The sequence below is a fragment of the Strix uralensis genome, chromosome 12 (assembly GCF_047716275.1).
Source record: "Strix uralensis isolate ZFMK-TIS-50842 chromosome 12, bStrUra1, whole genome shotgun sequence".
Lineage (NCBI taxonomy): Eukaryota > Metazoa > Chordata > Aves > Strigiformes > Strigidae > Strix > Strix uralensis.
In genome coordinates, this window is record NC_133983.1 from 24,723,487 (window position 1) to 24,732,855 (window position 9,369).

General features: G+C 44.8%; 1 protein-coding gene across 2 annotated transcripts in view; it reads left to right on the forward strand.

Annotated features, from left to right (window-relative positions):
- Positions 1–9,369, forward strand: part of ZFHX3 (zinc finger homeobox 3) — a 671,516-nt gene that overhangs the window by 478,875 nt on the left and 183,272 nt on the right. The window contains exon 5 of one of the 2 annotated variants that reach the window (XM_074881669.1): positions 6,123–6,448. The gene's annotated coding sequence lies outside the window, so the exon portion shown is untranslated. Of the gene's footprint in view, positions 1–6,117; positions 6,449–9,369 lie in introns of those variants that run through there. The other variant, XM_074881671.1, reaches the window with a different exon arrangement.

Sequence of the window (9,369 nt, forward strand, 5' to 3'; positions counted from 1 at the left end):
TGGTGTGGGGTATGCAGCCTGGTATGTTACCGAGGAAGAAATACTGGAAGTCTGAAATCTAAAATAACTGCAGATGAGTATTTGAATTTGAACAGTGGGGTACAGGACTAGTTTCTCTGGCAAGGTGAATGAATGTGTGCCTGGCGAAAAGCTCTAATGGTTGGGGGGTTCACGCCCAATATACAGCCTCTACTATATCTGATATTTTGAATGGTTCTTCCTAGATTTAGGCAATCACAGAGGATGTTCAGTGCCTGTATATTTGCAGCATCTTTCCCTCTTTAAAAAAAAAAACCACTACATCAGTTTTCCCACTTGTAAAATAACAATAATATCTACCTAAACGCAGAAGCTTGAGATGTGTGGTGTGTGTGAAACTTGTTTTGAATACTTTGGATAGGACATTTCGGACAGGAACTACACATTGAGTAATTCTTGCCATAGAAAGTCACGTGGCTACTGGAAAGCAAAAAATTGCATAAGAATAGGGCTGCACAGCACGGCTGCATCCCTGAGTGTTTCCGTGAGTGTTGCCCAAGAGGGCTGATACTCCTTACTGCCTGCCTGAGAGTGTGGAGGAAGCACTTTGCAGGTCTTTACGCAGAGCCATGGCAACGCTAACATGCGCCCACAGATTGTCAACGTTCCTGTTATTTGAAACTCAAGAGGTGTGTTTCTAAAAAATGTTAAAGGATTTTTGGGGTTTTGGGTGTTTTTTCCAAATACCATATCTGAAGGCCATTTCCCCTGGTAGAACATGTGTCTGTATGTAGGGAAGAGAGCTCTGATTGTTTTACATTTCCTTTTCAACGGGAACTATAGAGAGAAAGCAAATAATATTGCGAGACAAGAAGACAAAAATTTCTCACGCACCTGTAAGCTTGGTTGTCCATTTTCAGTTCCATGACTCTTCAGCAGCCTTAGTGGGTTTCCAGGCCATGGCAGGATCAGCAGGCTGACCTCTGTGTAGTGGTAGTCAGTGCCTTGTGAAATGAGTATAAAGTGTGTAATTTTTTTTACATTATTGGCTATTGCAAGTCCTTCCTTTCCAGAGAAGGGGGGGTTAGGGGAACTAAGCATGCTGCAGGGAGCATCCTCAGCAAGCCCACAGCATGCATCTCCATTGTGTGTCCACCAGAACTGCCCCTGCTTGGCTGAGGATTAATCCAGGCGGGATGAAACTGATGCTGGCCGGCCAGGAGGAGCAGCTGAAGCAGCTTGCGGTGGCCACTGTGCCACCGGCGAGGACAGCGCTCGTCTTCCAACACCGCCTCTTCTGACCAACTCAGAACTAGTATTTTTCCTGTTGTGCAGTTGTCAGTGCAGGAGTAAATATAATACTGAGTAAACAGTGAGAACCAGGAGAGGTACTTCTGTAAGGATGAAGCAGAAGTCCTGCTTAATTGTTCCTAGGAGAGGGAGTAGGTATATCCCCTCACTGCAGTGAGCGTCATGCTATTGGGAATGATCAATATCGCCTGGAAATGGGATAAAACTGCGGGAGCTCGCTGTAGAACAGTGTCCAGGGGAGACACTTTAATATACTCCCATTCTCTCTGGCAGGTACATAAAGCCAAGAGGCGCTGGCAGCTCGCATATGGCTTGTCATGGCCCTTGGCTGGGACTGCAGCTATGTGTAGGTGCACAAGGGTTTTGCAGCCAACAGTTACGGAGCTGTCACAGTGAGGTCCTGCTCTCTTCTGGAGGTGGGAGCACCAAACCTAGACCAGAGCTGCACACTTCCCACTCAGAACTTGCAACTGGGGGTGCTGGTGGTGCCTGTATGTTCCTGTAGCAAGCCCGGGGTGCCACGGCCCGGCGCAGGGGCCGGGAGGGCTCTGTCCCCGCCAGCCACAGTGCCTGTGAGGAGAGGAGAGCTGGGCAGAGCCAGGAGCCTGGAGATCGAGGTGAACTTCTAAATATCCCAGCCTTAAACAAATTTAAGGTCTTGAAAAACTTCATTTGATGTATAAAATGGAGCCAGCAGAGGGAGCGAAATGCAGGGCCACTCTACTGTTGGTGGAACAAGGAGCTGCTGGGGTTTTGATCCAGGCACGGCTGGTTCAGTGGCACTTCTCAAAACCCATCGTGTGGGTGCAGCGGCTGCGGCCAGGGCCACGGGTGGTGGGAGTATGGGTTAACAGAGGCAGGTTATCACTTGTAGGAGTGAGAGGTTGTCTACTGTATCATTATCAGTGTAAAAACAGACATTTTGGGGGTTAACACTGTGTGTTTCCAGTATGAAGAAGGTATCCAGAGGGACCTTAACTTCTCAAATCATTCCTGTTCTGAAGGGGTTCTAAGTGCTGTCCCCGTAAGAAGGTTCAAGTGCTTTATGTTTCAGTTGTTCTGGCACTGTTCACCTGGTCCTGTGAGTGACCATGTAAAACTAAGCATGCTGATGTTCTCCCTTATTCTCTTATGCCTCCTAAATGTCCTGGTCTTGGTGTTATCTTGAGCACTAAGTGTGGACATATATGCTTACAAATAGCTTCTTGCTGATTTCTTAGTTAACGTCTTGAAAAATAGGAATTTTGCAAATGGATTAGTTCTTCAGCATCCACTTAGGATTTTTTTTAGACTGATCTTTAATGTGTCTTCAAAGACAGAAATACACCTTGCTCTTTTGATTGAGTGTTGACCATCTTTGTTCACCGTTTGATTAGAAGAGATAGGAAGTGATCTTTATTAAACCGTTTACAATGCGTGAGCTTCCTTCTCACTACTTCTGAAGGAGAACTGGCAGGAAAATGCCAACTTTAGTGGTCAGAGACCACTCTGGGACTTGGACTGAGAGGCACAACACACTCATTTTAGAGTTATTCTTCCAGGGCCCCTGCAGACTCCAGCAGACATCTGTTAATGCACTGCTGATATAATCAAGGTTGTATCTGTAGCTGTAAAGAATAACACCAAAAAGTGGTTGTATTATTAATTTTTACTCAAGCTGAAATTTCCGACCAGTAAGATCATAAAATGTAGATTCTACAGCCATGGATTCCCCAAAGGCCTGTGCTCTTTGCCCTAGGACGGGTGGTGTGTGTTTTGCAGCTCTATGCCCAGCCCTGAGCGTGGGTTTGCTGCCTGGCTGCTGCCCGCGGTGCCCGCACGGTGCCGGCTACTGCACAGCAGGAGCAGTGGGGATCACCGGCCGAGCCGCCGGTGGCGCTGAGCAAACCGTCACATCAAACGTGGGAAACAGGGACACTTCTGTGAACCATCAAAGGAGTTTGAGGGCAGAGCAAGGGGATTCACTTCATTTTACGCAGGGAGGAGGCTTCACGTGCTGTTGTCTGTCCAGTGGGAAGTTCCAGTTTGAGTGTGCCGGAAGATTTCCCCAAGTGTGACTTTGAACCTGCTGTGCAAATGTGACTGACAGGCATAATGTGGGTTGTTACACTGAGATTGTGGTGGTGGTGGTTACATGACACTGCAAACGAGATAAATTTTAGCTAGGAAGAAAAAAAAAAAAAAAGAAAAGAAAAGAAACCCCTAACCAAAAACCCAGAAAGTTGGTGAAGCGTCTCTGGAAGCGTGTTTTTCTGAAAATCATCCCCAGCCTGGTCATTTTCAGAAAGTTTCCTTTCAAAAAGTGCTAAGTACTCCCTCCTCCAATTACAGTTAGAAAGGATGAAGGAAAGTAATTTTTTTTTCCCGCCAACTCAGTGCTATATTTGATATCCGAGGGCAGGCAAATGCTGTTGGGTTTTAGCTTTCAGGTTGCTGTTTCATACCTTCAAGAGGTAAATGATAATTTCCCAGAGATATGTGGGGGGGTCGCTGCAATCAGAGTACACAGTAACAGTTGTGTTATTCTGTACCTGATCTTCCCTGTGCTGTAGTTCTGTACTATGATGAAGTTTGCTGTGTAAATTAGACTGGATTTGTTTCCAGTGGGTCTGTCTGGTGGTGGTGGCTGGAACAGGCTGTACGTTTGGGACCTCTTCAGATGTATTACTGGCTAAAAGTGAGTTGGTCTCACTTGTGCTCTTTTCATCCCAATTTGTGGTCAATCTGCATCGGAGATACAGAGTTTAGGATATTATTCTCACTTACTTTGGCTTTTAATTTACTTTAGCTTTGTAATGTTTTCAGTTAGCGTTTGATTGCGTACGTGTCAGTATGTGATAAATATTGAGAACTGACAGTCGTCTTTTAGTCCAAAATGTCTGAAAACTTTTGCCATATAGGGTGCAGATAATGAGTTCATAACAGTTATCTCAGCACTCACGGACCATACTAGCAAGAGCTAGAATTGATGGAGCTTTGCGAAAGGCATTTCACACTAGTGTATCAACAGGCGGGCTTTGTGGTAGAGGGGTCTCATGACCCCTTGGCTCTGATTGTCTTTTCACTGGAAAAGCAAATTCAATGTAGAGCTGGTTTGGGATACGAAATATGATGGGATCGGCCAGCAGCATCCCAGAAGTCAATGTAAGGGTCTCCCAGGTCTGTAATATCATTCCAGCAACCAGGTGTTCGGAGTTAGACTTCTTGCTTTGCAGGACTGTTGAGAAATTTCCAACTTTTTACAGTCTCCTCTTTCCAGTATCCCATGTCATTTTCAACCAGAAACTATTCATATAGTTGTATATACTGTATGCTTTATTTTTAAAAAGTCTTTGAATCTGTGTTTATACACCAATTTTCAAAGAAACATGTCTTTTAGCAAAATACAAAAATGTAACACGTTGATAGTCTCAATACTTGTGTTGAATATTGTGGAATTAGCTTAAAATAAGTTTTTCCTCCTTGAAATGAGATTATATTTGTGCCTGGATCAAGCAATTCAGCACCAGTCTTGAACTTGTTAAAGATGAAAATCAGAATAACCACTGCAATATTGAAAAGGTAAAATGAGAACAAAATGGCATTTGGCCAATGTTTATGAATCACAGAATATGATCATGAAATCATAAGAATAACCACCAAAAGGTAAATAAATTACCCAGCCTACTACTTATTTTCATGTACGGTTTGACACAAAAGCTGAAGCCATGAATGATTTATACCTGTTTTAACAATAATACTCATTTTCCTGAAAGATGGTCAGCACTCAGGCTGCTGTGGGCACCGTGCCAGTTGTTGAAAGGTTAATGTCTCAGCAGCAATACATTAAATTATGAATTATGCCAGTCCCAAAATGGAAGGTTATTAGCTCAGTATGTTTAATTAGCCCGGCTCGAACTTTGCCATCTGCTAGCGCTGCCCATCCCTAATGCACGGCCATGTGGAATAGGAGGGCTGGAAATCAGACGCCAGAAGCCAGAGCCCTTCCCCGTGGGCGCAGCCTCCCCTCGCTGCTGAGCCTGCCCGGGATGCCGACGCTCCGAAACCCATCGTAGGCCGAAAGGCTCATCTGCAGGCCCGGCTCTGGTGACGTCTGGTTCCTTGGGAACAACCAGGCGGATCCCCAGAGCCCGGCAAGGCGCTGCCTGACACACAGACCACACCGAGCCTTGCGGAGCGCTCAGGAGGACGAGGAAAGCGCCTTGTTGAGTCCTGGGGGCCCGTTGCCCGCCAAAGCATTTGATCAGTGTGTGTAAATTCTCACTCGAGTTGCGTCCTGGTTACATCACTGACCTTACCACGAGAGGAGAACGAAGGGTCAGGGCCCCACACGTACCTGAGCAGCAAACATGCCAGAAAGAGAGGAGCTTTCCCGGGGAGAGGTGTGGAGCGGCAGTGAGCGGCGTGGGCAGCGCTGGCTCTGGGGCAGCCGGGCCTCCTGCAGCCCCACGCTCGGACGTGTAGGAAGCAACAGCTCGTGGTGGTTTTGTTTGCAGAGCACCTCTTGCCAATAACTGCACAAGGCTACAATATTTAGTTTTTCAATAAATATTTAAATTTTACTTCTCTGCTTATTTGGTTTTTTAAAAGAACAAGCAGTAAATTCTGTTGATTTTTTTATTAGTTAATCTTATGTGATACTTTTAAAATATGGTGCACTAAGTATTACTGTAAGTAATTATTCACCATTATGATGAGGGAGCGTTTGGGGGGCTATGTGTTAAAACTCCAGTCAGAAGCGTGCACTGGAAAGTGGAATGTACAACCACGGGGGAAGAACCGAAGTTGTAAGAAGCCAAACACAGTCTTATTTTTAATTCTTCTTTTTCTAGGTAGGCTAACCTTGCCAAGGAGGAAGGGAATTTGGACAGACTTAACACACAGCCTGTGCAGCTTCCACTAGCTGGACACTAAAATGAAGAGAGAGTTTATTCATTCCTCCTACCCCGACACAGCCCAACAGAATTAAAGGACATTTTAACCTACAAGGGAGATTGGGTCAAACACACACTAATCCACCCCAACCTGTCTGCATAAAGGGGCCCATTGGATTCTTCTGGCTATCAAGTCCCCACGTTTCTGTGTTGGATGTGAAGAGTAAAGAAAGAGTCTGGCAGAAATTCGAAGGCATCCAAGTCAGCGTAAGAGACAACACCAGGTAGAGCCTCATTTCCTTTTTCTTAATTTTCTTACAGTAATTATTTCTTCTCCTCCCCTCCTCGAGTTTTTGCTGATTCCCTCTTCTCACCTCAGTAAAGCCTCTGTACTTGTAATTCTGGAGCAGGTGGCGTGGTTGGAATGTTGGAGCAATATGTATTAGAGTAAAACCTGTGGACAGAAATAGAAAGTAAATGGAAGATGAATTGATCAGAGGGAAGGCAAAGGATGGAGGGGATAAAATAAAGGGAAGGAAAGACAAGAATAATACCTTGCCTCTGTACTACAGTAATTTATTATTTTTATATGGTGCCCAGGGTGTACAGTATCTGTTTTACTGAACAAATAGAAAAAAGAGTTCTCAGCCCCAAACAGCCAACATATTAATTTACAGTGTGACAGCCTGACGAAACAAGCAGTCAGGTCAGTGCGACGAGGAATAATTTAGTGCTTGTGGAGCATGAGTTACGTTACTTTGGTATCTGCACATGTGTATGCCATCAGATGGAAGTCTCTTGGTTTTGTAATAACTTACCGTAGAGGAGAAACTCTTTCAGGAAAGTTCGGGGGGGGGGGGGGTGTGAGGACACGGGCGAGTGTTTTATCTGGAGGAGCAGAGCGGCCGCCACTGCACCCCACTGCGAGCGGGGCGACACCCTGAGCTCCAGCCCGGCAGCAGAGGCAGGAGCCAGCGCTGCAGATCCGCCTGGCAGGGGCGCGGGGCTGCCCGCAGCGGGCAGAGACACAGTGGAGAGTAGAGAGGAAAGAAGAGGGCTCGGGAGGGAAAGCTGGAGCGTTTGCTCTGAGCCATCTAGAGCTGGAGTTTCTAACGAGCCGTCCAGACGGGACAGCGAGGAGGTGACCTGAAACAACACGCTGGGATGGGAGAGGGTTCCAGCGCAGACTCAAAGCTGCCGTGACCACAGAACCAGGGGAGCAATAGCAAAGTTGTTTTCTAGCACAGTTACTGCACTTCAATTGCAGTTTTATTCCAAAAGCAAATTCCAAAGTTTTATGTCCATAAAGGTTTAGACATAAACAAGAAAGAAGTCAGGAAAGTGGTATGTACTGTATAAACAGTTCCACTTTATAATTAATGCTGGAGATCAGGGGAGCAGGAATAGCTGTGCATGTGTGGTCATTCAGATTTACTGTTGGTCTTATTAAAACCTAGTTCAGCAATAATTTTATGCCCAGGTAGGGGCAGAAAGAAAGCAGGATGCCCCCAAGCAACCCATAAATAGTGTGGTGAAGACAAAGCGTTTATTACTTAGCTTCACAAAGGCTCTGTAAGTGCTCTCCCAGGGTATGTATACTTGTACCCCAGATGCCAATTCTGCAAATTAGCATTATTTCTCAAAATACTATGTAAACAGAAGTCATTTGAATACTTGATTTCATCAGACAGAGTCACACATGGAAACGTCAGTATCTTTCTTTCCCTTTTGCGGAGTGAGCAGAGGTTTTCACTGCCTGTCTTTTCATTTCTCTTGGAGTATCGTTACTGATGAAAAAGTCTGGCAGGGTCTGGGATCTGTACAGAACTCATTCTGCAGGATTTTGTCCCATCGCATTGCGCCGTGCTGTCTTAAGAGCGACTCTGGGGCATAAACTTTCCCATTTATCACTGAAGTGTGCTATTTTGAATCTTCTGTTTAACAGTTTAAATTACTATGCCAAAGGTTATTTCATGGCTGAGACACACGGGGAATTACAGGGATTTGAGATCCCATCAAATTAACTTTGGGATGTCCCTTTTTTGTAAGTAGAAAACCCACCAGTAAGTTCAGCTCAGGTTTTGCTGATGGGCTCTTATTTTATCATTGTGCGTCCTACAACTAGGAAGTTGTTCAAATTTTAGAAACTTTCACAATTTTTTAAATCCATTTTTGTATTGCATTTAACATAGAAACAGGTACTGTAGTTAGTAGGATAACAGTAAAACAGGGTGAAAAAGACCCATAAAATCAGCTTTAAATGACAAAATCATTTTCCTAGATAAAGTATAATGTATGAAAGGTGAATATTTCAGGATTTTCCAGGGCTAAAAGCAAGTATTGCATTTTAAGGATGCCTATCTCTCCTGTTCAATGAGATAAAGATACATATTTAATACTGAATTTAGCAGGATATTTAACATCCTTACATTCGAAATGTTGCCACTGACCAGGAGGCCAGTGCAAGGAGGTGCTGCATTTGCTGGGAGGGAGAAAGCACTTTTCTAGCAGTTCATTTATTTTTTAATCATAGTTGTTTGGACTTGCTGATGTTTCAAATTGTAAGAGTTAATTCCCTGGAAATAGGAAAGCAAGAAAAGGGCAGGTGAGCGTGATCAGTGGTGCGCTGTAAATGGACGTGGTGTCGTGGTACTTGTGCAGCTGGCGTCGTGCATCTGGAAACACAGCAGGAGAATTTACACCAACATCACGCCTTACGTGCTCTGCTCCCTCGCGGAGAATTAGTATTATTCCCATTCTACAGGCCGGGAAAATAGGACAAAAAATGGAGGAGTGAGTTTTGAAGTCCATTCCCATTTGCCTTCATTTTGGGGCACTTCTAGCATACCCTGTCTACTGCTCTGGCTGGTCCTTCAGCGCAGACAGCCAGTCTGTGGCAGAGCTAGGAATAGAAGCCAGGCCCTTGTTCCAAGTCCCAGATCCTCAAGAGTATTTTTAGGCACTTAATGCCATTAATTTCATACTCTTTTTGGCCAAGGATCTTAGATACAAGATCATGCTTCCTCCTGAAATAATTTTTAAAATCATACGTATGTGCTCTTGGACAGCTTTGTTCAGGGATTGTGTACAGTTTAGCCCTATTTAGGAACAAATGGGCTTCAAAATTAGTTTTGGGGAGAGTTTTGCGTGGACTGTGCTTTTGTGCACTGTCAAAGTATGCCTAAGAATACAGAGGAGATGGTGC